The sequence below is a fragment of the Pimephales promelas genome, chromosome 19 (assembly GCF_988280905.1).
Source record: "Pimephales promelas chromosome 19, fPimPro1.hap1.1, whole genome shotgun sequence".
Lineage (NCBI taxonomy): Eukaryota > Metazoa > Chordata > Actinopteri > Cypriniformes > Leuciscidae > Pimephales > Pimephales promelas.
In genome coordinates, this window is record NC_142787.1 from 6,950,543 (window position 1) to 6,971,211 (window position 20,669).

At 44.3% G+C, this 20,669-nt stretch overlaps 1 protein-coding gene across 1 annotated transcript in view; it reads left to right on the top strand.

Moving 5' to 3' along the window:
• Positions 1-20,669, top strand: part of gabra3 (gamma-aminobutyric acid type A receptor subunit alpha3) — a 480,166-nt gene that overhangs the window by 325,978 nt on the left and 133,519 nt on the right. The gene's annotated exons all lie outside the window — the stretch shown is intronic.

Consider the following 20,669-nt stretch of genomic DNA (forward strand, 5'->3'; position numbering starts at 1 on the left):
CCAGGAGAGACAATCAGACACCATGTGGACTAGGGCTGGGTATTGAGACAAATTTCACAATTCGATTCGATTTCGATTCACAAGCTTGCAATTCGATTCTATTTCGATTACGAGTCGATTCAATATCGATTATTTTGGATATCAGTTACAATAAATGGCAATTTTTCTAAAGGGAATCAAATCTCTTAAATGCTGTAAACTATGGTCTATATATATAGTCTAGTTGTAGCCTACTAGGCTTCATTAGCCTAATATGAAGGTAATAATTAACTGTTTTGTAGCTATACAAACACTTAAATTACACTTTTATTTATTTTTATAATAAGAAGATTATATGAAATATAAACATTTAAATGGTGGCGGTCATAAAAACTTGCCAGATTTATTCAAATATGCATTAAATATTGAAGAACACTAACGAGTGTGGACTAACGAGTTTATGTGGGTTTTCTGAGGTAAATATGACGATACATGACACTGATTACAAGCTGTTTAATTGACGTCTTTCCGCTGTTGAAACGCAGATTGAGCGAATCAATGTGACATGATACGGATTTCGATAAGTTGTACTCTATCTTTTAACACACTTTCAGATGCTCATTCGTGTTTATTTCGCGCTGTAGCTTGTATTATTAACCCGGAAGAGAGATCAGCGCTGCTGCTTCTCTGGAGCTGCGCCAGAGCGATCTCACGCCACAGCGCCAAAACGGCAAAACGCAATTTATGTTTTTGAATTTCTAAAGAAAATGGACGTAATTGGAAAATTGAGACTTTGTTTCATATCAATAGTAACAAAGCAGGACAAAGATTATTGCGTTTTGTTGGATGCGCGCAGCCGCGATACAATGTCTCATTCATTCAAAAGAAACAGGATGACTAATCGATCCTTGAGATTTAAGAATCGATATCGGTTTGTAAAAATGAGAATCGATTAATATCGAGAAATCGATATTTATTACCCAGCCCTAATGTGGACACCAAGGAACTTTTAGCTTTTGACCTTTTGAACCTCCACTCAGTTGATCTATAATCCACAATCATTTCCTTTGTTTTGCTGACATTCTGGAAAAGGTTATTGTCATCACACCATGCTGTGAGTCAATTGGAGATGAGGCCTAAGGTGCTTGCAATCATAAACTTGCAGATAATATTTGATCTGTGTTTTGCCATGCAGTCATATGTTAACAGGGAGTACAGAAGGGGGCTAAGAATGCATTCCCCTGGAACACCATTACTGAGTGTGAGTGTGGAGGACAATGCAGTTGCACTTGTGAGAAAGTCCAGAATCTAGTTGCACAGTTGGCTGTTTATTATTTGGGGAGGATGATGATGTTGAATGCAGAGCTAAAGTCAAACAGAAGTAGCAGAGGGCAGCTGTCATAGTCAGCAGTAACTTTCACCACCGGAGGTGTGCCGTCAGCCTCAAACTGAACATAGAAGTTGTTAGGCTCATCTGGTAAGGAGGTTGAAGTACCTAAAATGTAATCTAACAATCTCTCCCTGTAGGCTCGTTTGGCAGCTCTAATAGCTTTTTGAAGGTCATGCCTAGACTTTTTTTTGTAAGCTATGAATTAACAAGAGTCAAAAGCAGTGGCCAGGGCTTCTGGATGGGAAATGTCAATACATAGACAGTTGTGAGAACATCCTCTTTGTTAACTGATCACAGAGTCTGTATATTCATTAATGTCATTGGCTGTTGAATTCTAAAACATTTCCCAGTCTGTGGATTCAAAGTAATCCTAGAGTCTGGAGATGACACTCCATTTGTGGATTGGTCTGAGAGTTTTTTTTATTTTATTTTTTCAGTTTGAGCCATTGTCTGTATGCAGGTAGCAGCAGTATGCTAATATGGTCACCTTCACCGAAGGCAGGCCAGGGGAGGGATTTGAAACTGTCTTTCAGTTTCATATTTACATATTTAAGAATAACTTTCCTCATGTCATCTGTATTAAAATCCCCTACAACAATAAAAGGGTGTTTCTTTTCCAGTCCATTTACAGTAAAATAGAGATAATCTAGAGTTTTGGTTTTCATCCATTACATGTAGATTGCAGTTAGAATGATTAAACTGAATTCCAGGCGGACACACTTTAATCGTTAACAGTTCAGTATCAGCAGAACAGTTTGTTGATAATATGAACTGTGTTGGGCACCATGTTGTGAAGTAACATTTCACAGCAATCGAAGCCAGCACACAGCAGTTTCTTATCTCTCTGAAAGGTAATCCGAGCATTAACTTTGTCAAGTTTGTTATTGAGTGACTGTATGTTCATCAATAAAATACTGGGGAGAAAAAATAGTCCATCCAGTCAATATAAAAACGGTAATTGATTCAGGAATAAAATAAGGTTTTAAACTTTGATATTATTTGAATTTTACACACCACCTTGAGTATGACTTATCTGACAAGTAATGCAGTGCCAGAGTACCATTGGATCTTCATAGAGATCAATTTATTGACCAGCACTGATGTCTGTCATGTGAAATCTCCTTAACCCTTGAAAGGATGCTTTGACAAAGATTCATCAGTGCACCTGGACATAGCAAATTGACTTATTATTTTTTACGAAATTATCTTTTGACCTAGAAAATGAAAGCTATATCAGACGCAGGTAATTGCCCTCATGGGCTGAGGTGCCCCTCTTGCGGGCAGAGAACTGTACCTGAGAGGGGGAATGTCAATCTGTGCTAAATGCATTCTGTAATGACTCTGCTGCTCCAGATCTACTCCAGGGTTTCCATTTCTCGCTCGCACCCCAGCCGAGTCCCTTTGCTCGTCCATTTAGTTGACATTCATTTTACAAGTCAGTCTTTGAATCTGGAGGAACACCTAGACGGAGTTTGTTTTTATTGGTAGCGTTTTGCTCCTTGTTTATTGAATTTGTTTTCTTTGTACACGTGGACTAGGGGAAACCAATGCTTCAAAATTAAATAAACGTCGTCTTTTATTGGTGTGCTTGGTGTTAGAAAATAGATATTTTTAGAAATATATTGCTGTTCATAGTCATTATGGGCTGTGAATGATAGTTAAACAGATGTTTTTACTTGACGTATCCTCACTGCCTAACATGGAACTCAGCAGACAACACGTTGCGACACAAAACTGTACTATAAACTGTATTATAAACTAAAACTGTACTATGTTTATCAACATTATCTTTTATTCTTTTCTTTAATGATATTCCCAAGTGAAAAGACAGACCAGGGTTGGATATTAACAAAAGTGCTACCAAAAATGCCTCAATTTAAGAAATGGGAGCTTTCCTCCCCAAATCACGTAAGTGACCACAAGTTATTTAGCCTTTTTTATTATTATATGTCATGACATTGGAGAAAAATATAAGTCTCACCAATATAAGGTGAGATAGTAACCTGCTTTTCATTACAGATTTGCGCAAAACTTTTGAGATATTTACCTAAGCTGTTCAGAACTGTGCTTATCAATTTGACAATTGGTCTCTGGCCAAGTATTTTGTCCATTAGGTTGAAATTATTTAAACTGTATTATTCCTTTCCCACCAGCACAGCTTTTGCAGAGGTTTCTCTATTCCAAAAGATACTTCTATTTGATAGCTTTCCATTTGGAGTGTAATAATTGCCATGGCTCTGGAAGTCCTTCTCCTCAAATGCTTTTTGGTCTTGATAAATTGTGGCATTTCTTTATTCCCCAAATTCCTTTTTTATGAGTTTAATAAAGAACTCTGTCTCGTCTTCTGTCCAAATATACCTTTGAAACTTGTACTATCCTTACAAGGTAGATAAACATGTTCATGTTTAAAATAGAATGTCACACTATGCAATCCTCTTTCCTTATTTAGAATATTTATTCATGCCCTTTAAACTTATTAAAATACATAATCCCACTGATTGTGAATACTAATATAGAATAATTATACTAAAAATAACATGAAACAGTAACAAATTTTGTATTCACTCTCTAGTGAGTTCCTTTATTACATGAGCATGAGAGCTGTTTTTTTCTCTTTTTTTCTTTTTTTTTTCTTTCTGGAATCTCTGAACTGTTGGTTTAGCAGACAACACGCACAAAATAGAAAAAAATCAAAACTGACTTTAAAGATAAAAGTAAGAGATTAGGCAGGAGATAAACAAAAGATAATAACTGACAGAGGACTGAACTGAATAGGGAGTATATCTTAAGGAGATAACAAGGAACTAAATAAGACACCGCTGATAATTATAAGTAACCAGCCTAAACAACAGGGAAACAGGAACTAAGGGACACACAACAGAATATCAAGAGTCCCGTTCAGCCCGTTCTCAGATTTGGGGCAATGTGACGTACTTTTGCACGCCCCTCTCACGACTGTTGATTGACACTGCAGTTTTAGCGAAGACTCGCCTTGAGTGAGCTGTACCAAAGTCCTTTTAAGCAAGTCATGCCACTCGGTCGCCATCTTGGCAACGCCTCCGGGCAGCTATTTCGGACTTAAAGTCCCTGTAAAGGCAATTCTACAAAAAAGTTCAAAACACATTGTAAATGTTACATATGTATTGCTAAAGACTGTGAAGTACTGAAATGTGGAGTTAGACCGTTAAACAGTTTTTCACCATTACAATTTTACGGATTGTTTGGGCGGGGCTAAAACAGGGCTCGATGACGCACTGGACCCCATGAGCTCCTGGAGATGCCCCTATTTGATGACGCACAGAGTCTGATCTCTCCCCTAACACACAATAACACTCCCCGAGCACATTCGCATTCACCGCTCAATCGCGAGTGACTGTCAGTACTATTAGTTACTACAGCTGAGCCTACAGTTTGCTACCTAGCTATGCCTTCATTTAAATTCCCTAAAAACGATCACATCAAGAAGAGGTTTTTAGAGAGCAAACCTTGATGAAGAGCTCACCGCCAACACCAGCCTTTGTAGTGATCATTTTACACTGGATAGTTTAAACTTTCCTCAGAGACAACTGGGATTCACTGATAATCCACTGTTACTGGTGAACGGGACCGAAGCGACTATCTCCCGCCTCAGTGTTCATCCTCCCGTCGCGAAAGCAGTTTCACCTAATATCACCGTCGACAGTTTTCCCGCTAGTGGGCGTGGTTTCAGCACAGCCAGCGGACACGCCCCCAGCGTTTGAGAACAGAGATAACTGCTCATTTTTTCAAGATTTTGATAGCTTATTTTATGTACTTGCCGGCATTTTTTATCATTCAAATTTGGCTGGGTGGCTAATATCACATTTTTCTGTGGTATGAAAAACTCAGAACACATACTTAATTTTGACTTTACAGGGACTTTAACAAGACCAGGCTCCTATCTAAATGAATGGGCAGAGAGTCAAAACTGAACTTTCACTGGTCACCGGGACATAAAAACTACATGTATAGAAACAGCAGTAAAATGTAATAAAAATCGCTGAAAAAGTTTGATGACTTTGCCCCAAAATAAGGTTTAAAATGCCGTTTTTCCCACAGGTTATACTTTTACTGAGCATGCACAAGGGTTCTCTCGCTCTCTGTCACGCACGCCGCACGTTTAAAACACAGTATGTGCACACTCTTGCTCGCTCGCTCTAGATTCCGGGAGATTTGAACTAATTTGCAGGCATCAGAGAGCCGCTATCAATATTCGGGAGACACCCGGAACTTCTGGGAGACTTGGGATGTCTGATATTTACAAAACGCACACATAAACTGCATATCAAATCTGCTGCCTTTTCAAACAGTGTCATATTTAAATGTTTCCCGGTTTGACCGTTAAAAGCAGACGATTGGCTCTCCAGCGGGAGGGGCAGGGCATTTGCACACAACCACCATCTTTGGTGTTACGTGTTTTCCCTATACATTTGTATTAAGGATTGAGGAAGTGGCATGTCTCTAAATAAATAGCATAGACAGTAAAAGAAATGGACAGAGCGATCTCATTGGAACTCCATTGAGACGATTGAAGCCCGTTTTTGGCGATTTTTCAGAACTTCCGTCCCTGACGCGCAGACTACGTAGTGGGACGTGAGTGACCCGTCTGTCTTCTAGTGCTGTGGCATGAGAAATCTGAATAATTCCCTTCCGAAACATGCGGAGAGAGTGAATAGGAGCTGTCCATGAGCTAGGAGAAGGAGACAATGTTGCTGGGTATTCTGATTAATTATTTTGTCATTTTGCCTCCACGTTTCCCTGATTGCGCGCGAGCTTCTTCTCATGTCCATACGGTAATCTCTTTACTGTGCGACAGAGAGTCGTGTGGGTATGACGCAATCATTAGCCTACTTTCACTAAAACTGCTTCTACGGGGCCATAACATAAGCTACAAGGTAATGGAGCTATTTATACATTGTCGTGTTTCTTTACAAATAAATAAAGGACAAATGGGGTCTTCAAATGCCTCAGATGTAAAGTTATTCGCTGTCAAAGTGACGCCAAAATGAATGGGAGTCAAAGGGAATGCTAACGCAAGTGAAGTTCTGCTACAAGATGTCAGCTCCCGCGAGGCTTCAACTTCCGGTCGATGGATTACCCCCTTGATAAATAGTATCTGGCTGTACACAGTCCGCCATTGTTACGACTGTAGACAACAATGTCTTCTAAGCAATTGAGGTGTTTTGTTATAACATGTAAGAATGAACTGTAGCAGTCATCAATTACTCTCGTTGTTACTCGAGGATGGATCTGTACCAACTGATTATGATCCACCTTACAGTCTCCGGAGTGATAGGCCTAACGTTACTGATCACGACAGTAATTAAAGGGCGAGCGTGCATTTTATTATTGTTCATCTGAGTCGTTTTAAGGATATAAAGTTTACCAGTTTATTAAGCACCCCCTGAAAAGCTGTGTATATATTTGTTTACTGTTAGTTGTAATAAGTGTTTCTGTGTAATTCGCTTTGTATGTTGACGATCATGAAAGGGAGAGAGAGAATTTATGGAAAAGACTTTAATGCGCACTTCTTTTACTGTGTTTATTCAGCTGTTACGGTGATTTGTGTCATAAAACTGACACTTCATCTTTTGTGTGATGTACAATAAACTTAAATAAAACAGCGCAGTCTCATCCCAAGAGGTCATATAACTGACGTCTTGGGACGTCTTTTGACCATACGTCAACATCCGCCTTTTTAGGGTACCCTTAAACGTCGGTTAGATGACGTTATCGGATCCTAACCCTACTCCAGACCTAAACCTACCCCTAAACCTACCCCGTCACCTAACCGACGTTAAAGGTATAGTGTCAGTTGTATGACGGCCCGGGATCGTCATGTAACCGAAGTTTAAGGGTACCCTAAAAAGGCGGATGTTGACGTATGGTCAAAAGACATCCCACGACGTCAGTTATATGAATTCTTGGGATGAGACTGTGTTAAATAAAACTCATCAGTAAATTTTCTGACGTCAATTAAATTTAAAAAAAAAATTCTGACGCGGCCTGCTACAGCAGGCCTGAACTAATGAACTAATATTGGATAAAAGCAAGATGAAAAGTAAGTTAGAACCGACATAATTGTCCGACTCCGGGTCGAAGTGAACACCGCTACTGAGAGTTTATGTTCTGATATTATCATTCCTGACACTGAGAGCGAGCTCGTGAGACTCCGCCCCCCATCCCTCATTTGCATTTAAAGGGATACACACTAAAACGGCACGTTTTCTCAGCCCCAGAAAGTGCCAATTTAAACATGCTGTAAAAAGGTATTTGTTGGTCATTTTGAGCTAAAACTTCACATAGACACTTGGGGACATCAGAGACTTATTTGACATCATGTGAAAAGGGGCATAGGTGTAACCCAATCCAGTTATGATATTGTGATATTGACGTATGGATTGTGATATGAGTCACAAAATGTATTTCAAAATATATATTGTGTTACCATGGGATAATTGCCAATACTGTACCCGGCCCTTCTTATTTTCAGTTTAGTACACTTCCAAATGCAGTGCAGTTACACTGAATGCTGCAATCAGCCTTTTAAAATGTATCCCTGAAGGATATGGAAACATCTGCCTTCTTTGTTTCTCAGTATTTGAGGCACAGAGATTTATGCTGGATATTGAAAAACCTCTATTGATCTTTAACACAGTTTATTTATATGCATGAGTCTGTAATGCTTTAGCCTTCCCTTTATGAAATCTCTCTTTATTTAACTGACGACCTGAATTAATTAATTTTGCTTGCTTCCCACACGTTTTTTTTTCTCTCTCTTTCCTTCCAGCCTTGTCATACGCTTACAAATTCAATTTTTTGTCTGTTTTATCTCGCCTGATTTACAAGGACCAAGTTTAAGATTGCTTTATGCCACATTTATTGGGGTCATTCAGCCTTTGTAAAGAAAGAAGGACCAAAAAACAGTTTGACTCCACAAGAAATGTGCATGCTTAATACGACAATGTGCACATGTGAAAATGAAACAAAAATGAAATGCAAATTATTAATGGAGCACTTTTTTCTAATTTCATATCAATATTTTTAAATAAATAAATAAAAAAAAACCTGAATGAAGATGTGGTGATGGCGCAGTGGATAAGACACATGCCTTTGGTGTGAGAGACACGGTTTCGAATCCACTGTAAGACACCAATGTGTCCCTAAACAAGACTCTTCACCCCTAGTTGCTCCAGAGGCATGAGACCTCTGACATATGTAGCAATTGTAAGTCGCTTTGGATAAAAGCGTCAGCTAAATGAATAAATGTAAATGTAAATGAATGGTATGCTTTGCATTGAGGTTGTATTTCAAGGGTCATAATCACATGCACATTTTTAATACTTCTTAAAAACACAGGAAAAAAAGAAGCAGAAACAAATAATAGCTTATGTAAAATAACACAATCATTAGCATTAAACAGCATTTAAATCAAAACTGCCTAATATTACCGAATGAAACATCAATCCAGGACAAGCTATTGGACTGTGCAACCTTAGTTGATGAACTCGATCTACTCCATCTATGTTGTTATATACATATATATTTAATTAAACTTACAAGCGGCGTACACCAAAAGACTTTGAAAAGATTTAGAAAAGAGTTTATAAGATTATCAGCTCACATCTAAAGACTTTGGGTTCAGAGTTTTTAGTCTCAGACTAAAGATTTTACAAACACTGAATCTTGTAGTGACACTATTTATAAGACTACAACTAGATTATTTTAGCTTCCCACCAAATTCCTCCCATCATTCCGCGGTTGCGTGAATGTGAAAGCAACACGGATTAGGGCGCGCACTTCTTCAGGAAGTAAAGTATACTGCGCATCAAGTGTCCTTATTGTGATGAATTCAGTTAAATAAAACACTTGTAAGGGATGATAGTGTTGATGATTTACCTTGGATAAGAGCGAGAGTGAGCCTGAAGTGTATTCGTGCATTGGAATCAGAGCAACACATTTGGAAATCCCTGTCGCCTCAGAAGAGTCCGTTTGCAAGTAACAGAAGTACACCTTATGTGACACGCACAGTAAACCTATATTGTACACTCAACTGTGCATAATAGCAGCAAATGAATAGAAAAAATATATATATATAGGCTATAGGTCCTATACCGTATTTTCCACACTATAAGGCGCACTTAAAAGTAGGGATGAGCGAGTACAGCATTATCTGTATCTGTATCTGTATCTGTATCTGTTAACCATATTAATTATCTGTATCTGTACTCGGACTGGGCAGGGCCTAAACCCGGAAGTGGGTCGGGTAGTCTTGAAATGGGCGGGGCTTTAACCGGTATGTTATTTTAAGCATGCAATTGATATGGGTTGATCTGAAATTGCTATATTTATTGCTGATAAGAAATAAAACTATTTACATGACAGCATCAGCATTGAGCTTCAGATCAATGGTTTTGATCACGATAACAAACGAACTACAGAACAAGTTTTGCAACAATGAATACAACACATGTGGCTGCAATTATGAAGTAAAATGTAATGAACAAGAGTTCCCTTTCGTAGTCACTTCGAGTTACGTCAGAAGTGACGGAGATTGGGGGATTTCGCATAGAAAGCCAATCCTCTTCGAGTATTTAAACACGAGCCAATGGCATGCAATGCCTTGGGGCTGCGGAAATTTGCATAGCGTACTCCGCCCTACTCCGTGAGTATAAAAGGAGGAAGTGAACGCAACCGCAGTATGTTTTCGCTTCGGAGCCAAGAGAACCTCTTCACTCCTCAAAGCTGATTCAAGACTCTTCGAGACGAGCGTCCTCTTCAGTGTTGGTGTGACGGCGGTACCCAGCGAGATTCTGCATTGCCTGCGATCTGTGCAGTGGTTTGCCAGACTTTGCGCTTCTCCCTGGTAGCCTCAGCGCTGAAAGAGTGAATTTCTCTCCTCTCTGTAAAAGAGCTGCACGCGGCACGTCTTTTTAAAGATGGCTCGCCCGTGCCCTTCTGGATGTGGTAGATTTCTATCGTCATCTGATGGTCACGAACGCTGCTTTGTTTGCTTGGGCATTCAGCATGCAGCAGCAGCGTTCGTGGATGACTCATGTTCCTTCTGTGGGACCATGACCATCTCCACACTGAGGTCGCGGCTCAATGATCTCACTAGAGTGAGAGCCCCGGTCCCCCCTACTCGATCGGCTTCCTTCACGAAAGGGGGCCCGTCGACCCGGGGACCGGGCGATCTAACGGTGACGGTGTGGGATAAAGCCCCGACGATTCCTCGGGCCACACCTCCCGCCTCAGTGCGTGAGCCAGCGGGCGCTAGTTCGACTCGGTCGGTTGTCTCTTCGGCGGCACTGGCTGCTTCGAGCAGCGCCCCAGATGATGATGCGATGTCTATCACAGCATCACTAGGCGGGCTTGATTCCTCGGGAGAGGAAGATCCGGCTGCGTTGCCTCCTTCGGGAGTCCCAGCGTTGTCCGCGTCAGATCCCGAGATGACGGCCATGCTGTCTCGAGCCGCTGGGAGTATCGGGCTAGAATGGAAACCTCCATCCTGCCCCGACCTCTCACGGATGGATAATTGGTTTTTGGACAAGGCTGCCGCTGCAAAGCCACGGCCGACTCCAATTCCTTTTTTCCCCGAGCTGCATGCGGAGTTATCACGCTCTTGGGGGGCTCCTTTGTCCACTCGAGAGCGCGATCTCTCCCCCGCCTTTCCCCCCCTCGACGGCGGGGCCGCCCGTGGGTACACTGGGATGCCCCCGGTGGAGCGCTCTGTTGCGATGCAGCTGTGTCCACAGAGCGCTTCCACCCGTGGTCCTCCTAAGCACCCATCCAAAGCCTGTGGGTTCTCGTCTGCTATGGCGGCGCGATCCTACAGAGCGGCGGGACAGGCGGCCTCCGCTCTGCATGCTATGACCACTTTGCAGGTCTTCCAAGCGAAGTTGCTCAGAGACATGCACGAGGGCGGGACTGATCCGACGGCATTCAAAGAACTGCGGTCCGCCACTGACCTTGCTCTCCGGGCAACGAAAGTGGCTGCTCGCGCCGTTGGTCAGGTGATGGCCACTAGCGTGGTTCAGGAGCGTCATCTGTGGCTCAACCTGGCGGATACGCGGAGCGCTGAGCGGACTCGTCTGCTCGACGCTCCGCTATCCCGGGTTGGCCTTTTCGGCGGTGCGGTCGAGGACTTCGCCCAACAGTTCTCCACCGCCCAGAAGCAGACGGAGGCCATCAAACACATCCTGCCCCGACGACCAGCTGCTGCCTCCACCCAGTCGTCGGCACAGGTGCCTCCCCCTGCTCGCCGCCGAGGACGCCCCCCTGCGGCTCCCCTCCCTCCCGCCCGGCCCCAGCAGCAGCCTTCACCCGGGCCCCGGCGTCGAGGAGGCCGCAGGCCGGCGTCACAGCCCCCTCAGGCCGCTCGCCCCGCTAAACGCCAGGCCAAGCGAAGATCCTGACACGGGCGGCTCAGTGTCGATCTCGAGTCTTTCCCAGGAGGCGGTAGCAGGCCCCCTCCTTCCCCCGGTGGAGGGCCGGGGGAGAATCTTTTGTTCTCAGCTCCCCGCTGCTCACCCACGGGTGGGCAGCACCCTGAACTGGTTAAAGAAAGACTTGACATCCTCACTGAGCTCACAGACTGGAGTGAGTGCCCCCGATGCCCCAGTGTGTCGGCCCACTCACTCCTCTCTGTCTCGGAGGGCGCGGAAGGGTGCGTGTGTCGTCCCCGGGCTACACCAATCCCTTCCCCCTCTCTCGCCAGACCCCCGGCAGAACGGACCCCCGTGGAACGCTCCGCTTTCCCTGGTCCCTTCTGTCGGGGAGCGGGCTTCGACGGATCCGAGCGGGGTAACTCCTGCACGCGTGCCAGTCGACCCGCCACGCTGCCCCTCCGGGGGGACGTCTGTGGTTCACATGACCCCGTTGGCTCACTTCCTGGAAGCCTGGCTAGCGCTTCCCGGGGTATCCCGCTGGGTCATCAGAACGATCAGATTCGGCTACGCGATTCAGTTCGCACGGTCTCCTCCCCGCTTCAGGGGAGTTCGCTCCACGATAGTCGGTGGCAATGCCCCAGTCCTGAGAGCGGAGATTGCGACCCTGCTGGCGAAGGGTGCAATCGAGACGGTCCCTCCAGCCGAGGTGAGGTCCGGGTTTTACAGCCCCTACTTCATTGTCCCCAAAAAGACCGGTGGGTTACGACCGATCCTGGACCTGCGCATTTTGAACCGTTCTCTCCATCGACTACCGTTCAAAATGCTCACGGCCAAACGCATTTTCGAATGTGTTCGGTATCAGGATTGGTTTGCAGCGATCGACCTGAAGGACGCGTACTTCCATGTGTCCATCTTACCTCGACACAGACCGTTTCTTCGGTTTGCCTTCGAGGGCCAGGCATATCAGTACGCCGTTCTCCCATTCGGGTTAGCTCTGTCCCCTCGCGTCTTCACGAAGATCGTCGAGGCAGCCCTTGTTCCCCTTCGCGAACACGGGGTTCGCATCCTGAATTATCTCGACGACTGGCTGATACTAGCACACTCTCGAGCTCAGCTTTGCGAACACAGAGACTTGGTGCTCCGGCACCTAGCCCGTCTGGGCCTTCGGGTCAACCGAGAGAAGAGCAAACTTTGCCCCGTGCAGAGGATCTCTTTTCTCGGCGTGGAGATAGACTCGGTCGCCATGTCCGCGCAGCTCACGAACGAGCGCGCGCACTCACTGCTGACTTGTCTTCGTCAGTTCGAGGGCAAGAGTGCGGTTCCACTGAAACTTTTTCAGAGGCTCCTGGGGCATATGGCATCCGCGGCCGCGGCAACGCCGCTCGGTTTGCTTCATATGAGACCGCTTCAGCTGTGGCTTCGCGATCGAGTCCCGAGGTGGGCATGGCATCGCGGCTCGCTCCGAGTCCCAGTGACTCCGGCATGCCGGCGAACCTTCTTCCCGTGGTCGAACCTCAGCTTTTTACGGACGGGCGTCCCTATTCAGCGAGTTTCCAGGCATCTCATCGTCTCCACGGATGCATCTACCACGGGTTGGGGTGCCATGTGCAATGGGCATGCAGCCGCCGGCTCCTGGACGGGGGCCCAGCGCCTCATGCACATCAATTGCCTCGAGCTGCTGGCAGTACGGCTCGCCCTGCACCGCTTCAGAGCGTTGCTCAAGGGCCAGCATGTGCTTGTCCGCTCAGACAACACTACGGCTGTAGCGTACATCAACCACCAGGGGGGTCTACGCTCGCGCCGGTTGTCGCAGCTCGCCCGCCACCTCTTGATATGGAGTCAGAAGCACCTGAGGTCCCTTCGTGCAGTTCACATTCCTGGAGACCGGAACTGGGCAGCCGACGAGCTGTCTCGGGTCCGCCCTATCTCCGGCGAGTGGCGACTCCATCCCCAGTCGGTCCAGCTGATCTGGAAAGAGTTCGGGGAGGCACAGATAGATCTGTTCGCCTCCCGGGACTCAGCCCACTGCGCCCAGTTTTATTCTCTGACCTGGGGCACTCTCGGTTCGGATGCGCTGGCGCACAGCTGGCCACGGGGCCCACGCAAGTATGCGTTTCCCCCAGTGAGCCTCCTTGCACGGGTGTTGTGCAAGATCAAGGAGGACGAGGAGCAGGTCTTGCTGGTAGCCCCCTACTGGCCCACCAAGACGTGGTTCTCCGATCTCATGCTCCTCGCGACAGCACCTCCTTGGCCTATTCCTCTGAGACAAGACCTACTCTCTCAGAGACGGGGCACTCTGTGGCACCCTCGTCCCGATCTTTGGAGGCTGCACGTGTGGCTCCTGGACGGGACGAGGCAGGTTTGAGTTCGCTGCCACCTGCGGTGGCGGCAACCATCACTTCCGCAAGAGCGTCGTCCACGAGACACCTTTATGCGTTGAAATGGAACCTCTTCGTCAATTGGTGCTCTTCTCGCGGAGAAGACCCCCGGAGATGTTCGATCAGTGTCGTGCTTTCCTTCCTGCAAGAAGGGTTGGAGCGCAGGCTGTCGCCCTCCACCCTTAAGGTTTACGTCGCGGCCATTGCCGCTTCTCATGAAGCAGTGGAAGGTAAGTCCTTAGGGAAGCACGACCTGGTCATCAGGTTCCTGAGGGGAGCGAGGAGGCTGCATCCGCCTCGTCCTCCCCTCGTACCCTCTTGGGACCTCTCGGTAGTTTTAAGTGCTCTGCAGAGGCATCCCTTTGAGCCTTTGCAATCGGTAGAGTTAAAGTTTCTGTCCATGAAGACAGCACTCCTGGTTGCATTGGCCTCCATCAAGAGGGTGGGGGACCTGCACGCATTCTCCGTTGACGAAGCGTGCCTGGAGTTCGGGCCGGCTTACTCTCACGTGATCCTGAGACCCCGGCCTGGATATGTGCCCAAGGTTCCCACCACTCCCTTCCGGGACCAGGTGGTGAACCTGCAAGCGCTGCCCCCGGAGGAGGCAGACCCAGCCTTGGCACTGCTCTGTCCGGTACGTGCTCTCCGCACCTATGTCGACAGAACGCAGTGTTTCAGGACCTCAGACCAGCTCTTTGTCTGTCATGGAGGGAGCCAGAAGGGAAGGGCTCTCTCAAAGCAACGGCTGTCCCACTGGATAGTGGATGCCATTGCTTTGTCTTACCAGCAGCAAGGCCTTCCGTGCCCCCTTGGTGTGACGGCCCATTCCACTCGGAGTGTAGCCTCCTCTTGGGCTTTAGCGCACGGTGCCTCGCTAACAGACATCTGCAGAGCTGCAGGCTGGGCGACACCCAACACCTTCGCCAGATTCTATAATCTGCGAATTGAGCCGGTATCCTCTCACGTACTCGTTTCGGCCAGTTCTGGATCCGCTCAGGTGTCTTCGCTTGCTCGCCACTCCACTCCCCGGACTGGATAAGTGCGATATTTCCTCAGTTCTTCCATTGAAGTCTTGAGTCCTCCCGCACCGACGATGCGGGCACCACTGCGTTGCTCTGGATGCTAGCTAGGTGCCTCCATGCGCACGGTTCCCCATGGTAACCGTCTCATGTGTATTATCCACTGTAAGCCTCTCTGAGCATGTGTCTTCCCTTGGCAAGCCATCTGCCACCCCTGGAGTTTAAATCAGTAGCCACCTGCGGTTGGTACTCCAGTGTTCCATATGCGTCCCTATGTGGCCATATGTGTATTCATAAGTCCTCCCTTCGGTAGGCAGCTGGTAGCATGTCCCCTTCGGGATATGTTTCCCAGTGTACCTTGGTAATCCTGTGTCAAAGTCGGATCCCCAAAAAAAAAAAAAAAAAAAAAGAGGTAAGGCTCGGGGGTTCAGTCTTTCGCAGGGCACTGGAAGACAGCTTGAAGATGGCGTGATGGCACAGACCCCCAATCTCCGTCACTTCTGACGTAACTCGAAGTGACTACGAAAGGGAACGTCTCGGTTACGTATGTAACCCTCGTTCCCTGAGTAGGGAACGGAGACGTTACGTCTCCCTGCCACTTCTGCTGTATCGCTGGGTAGATGCCGAGTTCAGTCTTGGCTCCTCAGCGAAGACATACTGCGGTTGCGTTCACTTCCTCCTTTTATACTCACGGAGTAGGGCGGAGTACGCTATGCAAATTTCCGCAGCCCCAAGGCATTGCATGCCATTGGCTCGTGTTTAAATACTCGAAGAGGATTGGCTTTCTATGCGAAATCCCCCAATCTCCGTCACTTCTGACGTAACGTCTCCGTTCCCTACTCAGGGAACGAGGGTTACATACGTAACCGAGACGTTTTCATCTCAACTACGGCTGGGTGATATGGACCAAAAGTCATATCCCGATATATATTTAGGCTGAATTTCGATATACAAAATATATCCCAACATTTTTTTCTGCAAAGTGAGAGCAAATGTTCAGTCAAAGCCAAATATGACATGTCATAAGCAGTGTTGGGAGTAATGCATTACAAAAATAATACATTACAGTAACATATTACTTTTTGCTGTAACGCAGTAGTGTAAGGCATTACTAATCAATTTCCAGTAATATTTTACTCGTTACATGTTCAGTGAGGCTTGTATTACAGTTTTATTACAGTGTATTGTCTGCTTTTACTTCTTAAAGGCAACAGACTATGTGAAAGTTTTAAAGCAGTCTTTTAGTGCCAGTTCAGAGCGGTCGCGTCTGTTACATTGTTTTTTCCTCATAAATGCGAACACGAAAACTAAAATAAAATGAATATTTTAAGTTCTATGGAGACTGGAGAGCCAACCCTTCCTCATCCGATTTGCGCAGTGTAATTAACAGAATTACAAAAAATATATTTTACCTCCTTTTTTTTTGTCACGCATGAATGTGCGTCTTTTCCCTAATATTGAAAATAAAACATAGACTGATATTTGTCTAATGTCTGGAGTCCTTTAAGGAAGTAGCCTATATACGTTTCAATACATGTATTTTCTGAGAATTTTTATTTCAAGTTTTGACTGCAAATGTCATCATGTCCATAATGCTGGACTTCCCCAATTTTAAATAATTTATCCTCAACTAGTTTTGTGGTGTAGGTCTACGTATTTTATAATGTTAACTTCAAATAATACTAATAGCCTAATTTAAAGATAAGGCAGCATTGGATCTGGACGGTAAGGAGAATAACGCTGGAGTTGGAAGAGGTGTGTCGCGATTCTGTAGGTTCGTGGATCTGAGTCGTGTGGCGAATCGCGATTTCGGTTTCATATTGCATATCGTTACAGCCCAAAAGTTAAGTTCTACTTAGTTATTTTGGTGAAAGTAACTCAAAAGTAATACATGAGTAATGTAACGCATTACAATTCTGGGACAGTAATATTGTAAGGTAATGAATTACTTTTAAATAACAGTAACAAGTAATACCTAATGTATTACAGTTTGGAAGTAACTTGCACAACACTGGTCATAAGTAGTTTTATTGAAACTTGAACATTTGCTAAATCAAATGAATAAATAATAAACAGGTTTCTTCACCTTAGGGCTGCATGATTAGCTATGACAAAAATCTTAATTGCAGATTATTCCCTTGGAATTGTAATTGTGATTTATTAATTGGTTTATTTATTTTGTTAATACAACGTTGGTATGAGCCATTACAGTCATTTAAAAAAAACATAAAAAAATAACACAAAGAAAAATAAGGGCATTAAGGGGTTAATATAGAAACGACAGTTACCATGGTGTATAGTGAATACACAATACTAACAAGAACTATTTATGAAACATGGAAACTGCTCCTGGTGAATAGAATGAAAATCATAAATGCATTGCTTTTATTTCGTGTAATTTACATGCTCGTATAGTTTCTTTTGCACTTTATATACAGTGAGGCGATCCAGCGCGCGTCCATAGGCGGAAATCGTGGGGGGGGTCAGGGTTTTTTTTTTCTAAAACCACTTTATTTATGTTGTTCCGTCGGATTATAGTGTCGATTTCACTGAATATGATCAAAAAAAATGTTGCCGACGGCAGCTTTAAGTCATACGATGTGATGATTTGTGTATGAGGTATAGATTAAAATTCATTATTAAAAGTAATTTATTCACTTTTGCACATGTGCACTATTAAACTTGGTCTGCAGCAGATTTTATGTAATTGAAACTTGTTCTCGAGTGTCTTGTAACTAAACACATCAACTTTCTCTATTTTCACAAGTAATAGTCCTTAGTAATTCAAATTTATTGAAGTTTTTTCAAAATTCTTTAGCCAAATATCCAAACCAAAACAGTGAGGGCCAGATGTACATACATTTGCGAACGCAGCGTTAATAGTGCCACGGCCAAGATACAGAAAGCACTTGATGTGCAACCGCAGTGTGTGTGTCGTACCAAACCTGCAGTTCATCAGGTAATCAGTGCCTCTCACTATACCGTAAATTGCGCATATTTAAATGCGCAATTGAATGGGCCTCCTCCTCTCACTGCTGATGCTATGACTGTTTGAAATGAACTGGAAAAAAAAAAATGATGACTGAAAAATCCTTCCCCGCTGGACTCCAAATTAAAGAGTTGCTGGCCCAACCGGACTCCTGATACCGATAGCCTGCTAAGCTTTTGTATGCTTTAATGAAGCTCCGGTGTAGCGTGATGGTAAGTGAATAACGGTAGCTGTAAATGTCACCGAACTCAATGTCAGGAAGTTTTTTTACACATTTATTGCCTGTAAAAAGAACTTGTGGTGCTAATTTCTTTATCGTCCACTTGTATTGGCTATTTCTTTTTGTGATGCTATTAATAAGTAGGCTATGATGACATGAGGCCTGATGATTAGCTGACAGCCACTGCGCTAATAATAGATAATGGTGGAGGAAAAAAAAATCAATTCTGTTCAGACTGTTCAGTATCGAGATATTTTTCGCATGCAATTATATCAATACTGTAGTGCAAAGTATTGCATTATTTAGGCTAATTATAAAAATAATTATAATATATACGTGTATTTATGCAATAATATCAATACTGTAGCCCAAACTATTGCAATATTTAGGCTAATTATAAAAATAATTATAAGTATAAATATTATTTATAATAATATATGTTACGGGGCAATGGATCTATTATTAGGGGTGGCCCACCCCTCTTAATAGATCCATTGCCACTGAGTAGCTGACGCATGTATTCCGTCAAAATGGCTGACACGCGGTTAGGGGTCACGTGACTGGGAGATCCCTATAGACGAATCCGACGAGCGTTCTGTGTAGGCTGCCATCTTGTGGCGACGCCATTATTGAGCTGTTACACCGGCATAGGCATTTGCACTGGTATGTAAACAAACCTCGGTGATAACGCGAACGCACCCTCGATGACAGCTAAAGACAGGCAGAATGACTTGTTGGGTTGATGATGTTAGACCTTGGCCTCCAGTCACAGATGAAGGTACAAACGATCTTACAGATTATTTATGAAAAAAGCTTGGTAAGCTAGCTAGGCTAACGTTTGCTAACGAGGAAACTATAAAACGATCTGTCCATTTGGCAACAATAAATAAATAAATAAATGAAATCAAATAAACAAATTCATGGTTTTCATTTGTGTCCATTATTTATCTCATTTTCACATTGCAACGGGCAAGGGTAAGGTAACGTTACAGCTAGAAAGTATACTATCGACCAATTAGTGTTTTTAAACCATGGAAAGAGGTCAATATAACAGCGGGAGAACAATTATGTCACATAACGTTATATTTAGCTCAGGAAAGCCATTTAATGCCTTCTAGGCGACGGTATTGCCTCCCTCTATTCACTAAAAATAGATCAAAGTCTTCATTTGTGCCTCAAGCAATTAAGCTTTTAAATAGCTAAGTTAAATAGGTATAGGATACTCAGCTGGTCTGGTATTGCTTAAATCAAATAGGTAGTTAATAAGTGTAGGGTATGTGGAATGATGGGCTAAGTGTAGTAGTATGTGTCTTTGTATTTTTTATTTTATTTATTTATTTTTGTGTGTGTGTATGATGTATGTCGTATGTATGTTGAAATGCCTACTTGATTGCTATGCAAACAAATTTCCTCACGAGGACAAATAAATGTACTTACTTAATGACCATAGCATGTTAATTGAATAGAAAAAAATAGCAAGAGAGGAGATTTTGCTGATCACTATATCACATATTTATTATATTTTTTTACTTATGTCATTAAATAATTGTTATTATACGCGAATGTCCACGTCTTGTACTCGCCCAGGAAATCTTTGTAAACCGTACGGCTCCAGACAGGGGCAGTCGACCCGGGGTATTCACAATGTTTTCTCTTCAAAATTGAAATTTTACTGCCACCATAGAAACAATTTATAACGGAAACTGTTTACCCACTCGACATTATACAAGGGCTAACGTTGTAACGTTAGTGACAGTCGTAAATCGCGGGCTGTTTATTCCAGTGGACGCAAGTTGCAACTTAAACAATAGGAGGCAATGGCGCAACGCTACCCAGCAACAGCTCAGTAATGGCGCCCGCTTACTTCCGGTAGTTTCGCCGGATTCGTCTATAAGCACAGGGGCCTCCATAGTTTGTTAAATGGAAGAGGTATGGAATGACCAAGACTCTTCCTAGTGCTGGCTGCCCGATGAAACTGAACAATCAGGGGAGATGGACACTAGAAAGAAAGGTTGCAAGGAACCTGATGGTCACTCTGGTGGTTAATTTCCAGAGATCATGTGCGGCGACAAGAGAAATTTGCATATGGACAACAATCACTGATTGACCTCCAGGGTTTTATGACAGAGTGGCCAGATGGAAGCCTCTCCTCAGTGCTGAACACATGAAAGCCTGCTTGGAATTTACAAAAAATGACTCAAAATTCATGTCTGGAGGAAACCAGGCATTGCTCATCACCTGCACTACACAATCCCTAGAGTGAAGCATGGTGGTGGTAGTATCATGCT